Source organism: Petaurus breviceps, unplaced genomic scaffold, assembly GCF_028583685.1.
Source record: "Petaurus breviceps papuanus isolate PSGF00001 unplaced genomic scaffold, PetGlider_PUasm1.0 216, whole genome shotgun sequence".
NCBI classification, from domain to species: Eukaryota; Metazoa; Chordata; class Mammalia; order Diprotodontia; family Petauridae; genus Petaurus; species Petaurus breviceps.
In genome coordinates this window covers 4,450,073-4,453,157 of record NW_027185867.1, presented here as the reverse complement: position 1 = coordinate 4,453,157, position 3,085 = coordinate 4,450,073, and positions in this window count along the sequence as shown.

Genomic DNA, 3,085 nt, shown 5'->3' with positions numbered 1-3,085 from the left:
GAGCAAAGCATTTAACCTTTCATGTTTTCAGGGTCCTCATACGGGAAATAATACATTGGACTCAACTTCCTTTCCCCTCTAAACCCAATGATTCCATTGTTTCTCCTTATCAGCCATCCTTTCTGATGCCCCAGATCTGACACTTTTTGTAGCTGACCAAGTCTATGACTGGTGAGGCTGGGTAGTCTAAGGTTTTTATTTAGGAGGGTAAACACAGGTTTATTCCTACACAGGCTAGTTATTTTCACTTTCTGTCCCTGCAAGTGGCCTGCACCCACTGTTCGGACAAAACCCCACGACAAATCGCTTGCTGGTGCTGGAGGAAAACAAAGAAAAATCTCTGAGCAGCCCAGTATGAAACTGTGAGATGAATAGCATTATCCTTTATGATATGGAACCAGGAAGTGAGTAGCATTATCCTTTTATATAAAGGACATTTTATTTGTACAATTCAAAAGGCTTATCTTCCTAGATAAGAAAGGGAGGGAAATTCTTCTTATTTTGACCTTCAGACACTTGAGTTGACCTCTCAAGGCTTCTGGTTTCTGGAGGAACTGATCCAGCATGAGCTGTCTCTACCTACAGTCATTGCCTTGTTCTGTATCAGTGATTCTTCCTTAAGTTTTCTGCCTGTCCCATCTTTGCAATCATGGTTTCATGATTCTGTTTTTGGGATGCTGTGTTTCCAATTTAACCTCCAGCTTACTAGGGCACCTTCTTCTATTGTCCCCCTTCACACCCAGTCTGCCCTGCATCTCAGGTGAGTATCAACTACCATTTTTCCCTCTGTAGAGGCAGGGGGAGAGAAAGACTTGGCTGCAGTTGACAGATGATCTACATGCTGAACTACATCATAGACATCATTGAGCCTTGGATATAGCTGGATCACACTTGTTCTGACCCAATCTAATCCAACAAACATTTAGGTATGGGCCTACTGTGCACAAGAAAGACGTGTTGTAGGGGCAGCTGGGTGGCACAGTTAGTAGAGCACTGGCCCTGGAGTCAAGAGGACCTGAGTTCAAATCTGACCTCAGACACTTAGCACTCACTAGCTGTGTGACCTTGGGCAAGTCACTTAACATCAGTTGCTCTACCTTTCCCCCTCCAAAAAGACAAGAAAGGAAAAAAGGAAGAAGGAAAGAAAGAACAGCATGTTGCGATAAGCAGGTGGTGCAATGAGTATGAAGTCAGGAAGACCTAAATTCAAATCCAGCTTAGTAGCTGTATGACCTTGAGGAAGTCACTTAACTTCTGTTTATCTTAATTTCCTCAATTGTAAAATGAGGATAATAACAATACTGAGATAGGTGAGGATCAAATTGTAAATGCTTATTCCCTCCCTCCTTCCCTGCCTTCCCCTTTCCTAGAGGCTGAAACAAAATGAAAAACAGTCCCTAACTTCAAGGAGTTTCCATTTTATTGAGAGAATATAACATATAAACAGGTAAGTGGTAGTGTTCAGTCATTTTCAATCAAGTCTGACTTTTTGTGACCACTTTTGGAGTTTTCTTGGCAGAGAGCCTGGAGTGGTTTGCCATTTACTTCCCCAGTTCATTTCACAGATGAGGAAACTGAGGCAAACAGGGTTAAGTGACTTGCTCAGGGTTACACAGCTAGTAGTGTCTCAGGTCAAATATGAGCTCACGATGAGGAATCTTCTGACTCCAGGCCTGGTACTCTATGCACTATGGCGCCACCTAGCTGCCCTAAAAACAAAGAAATAGATACAGTATTATTTGAGCAACCCTGAGGGATCCAGGAAGGCCTTCAGTTCTATGGGCTGAATGTACATCCATTGGAAGGGCTCACTACCAGTTATCCTCCTGGCCATTCTCTTCCCATACTCTTAGATCTTTCTTTAGCCAGGTTTGGGGAATTACTTCCTACTTACCTGTAGGGCATAAAGGAGCGAGAGGGAAGATCCCCGAGATTAAAATTGGAAGTAGATTTTATTGCTGAGGGATTGCCGGGGTCACATACCCAAATCAGACAGTAAATTGGCATGAACAGCATGCCGGTTTTTTAAAGAGATTACAATAGTCAGGTTACATAAGCTGAAACTACTATCAGTGATTGGTCAGTGTATATTTGAATTTTCCCTCAAGTTTTTCCTAGGCTGAGGTGCAGGGAATCCAGAATGGGTGGAGATGGGGAACACCTGATAGGGGGTGGGGGGGGCAGGGGATGGGGAAGAATGGAACAGGGATTTTACCCTAAGCTGAAACCCCCACTCACGGATCAATTAGGAGATGGAAGGGTGGAGTTTGTGCTGAAATTCCTGTTTACATATCAATTAGAGGAAGGGAAGGGTGGAGTTATGCTAAAATACCTGCTTACAGATCAATTAAGGGAATGGAAGGTGGGGTTGTGCTCAACATTACCTACTTTTCTTTGTAGGTATGTCAAACCTTTGACATGACTGAGGCCACATCATCTAGGTTATCCAATTCTGTTCCTAAAGGATGGTATCGGGAGTCCCTGATAATTAGCAATTTAACAGTTAACAGGAACTTCCTATAATCAAGGCCATAGTGCCAAGGAAGAGGAGGGGGCCACATTTTTCCATCGGTCCTCTAGTTGAATTTCTCCAGGAAAGAAGCTGTCCTAATAGAGGTCAGGTCCGGATTCTTGGGAAAGCTGTCTGCATCTGATATTGTCTTTTTCAGATTCCAAGGCTCAGGGGGTGATCCTTAGATGACTAGAGTTCAAATGTACAATACAAGAACTCCCAGAAACACGATTTTACACATAAAGGTCCAGTTTTCTAGCCATGCAAGACTAGGTTCAAATAAATAGTTCAGTTTTCTTAGCCACACAGGGCTAGGCTCAGTTAATACAATGAGGTTTTTCTCACAATTTTAGAAAATGACATAATTACATTAAGTCAGGTACATGTCACCAAGATAACCAAGAAAACTTACAAGAATCATAATTAGCATACAATTTCTTGTATCCCAGTGACCTATTTCACTTAAACGACACTTTTAAATCCCAGATGCCTCATGTAGTTGTAGAATTTAAAAAGGAGTTTTGCTTCTGCAGTTTAGATCTAGAGATGACTAGATAATTTTGACTTAATATA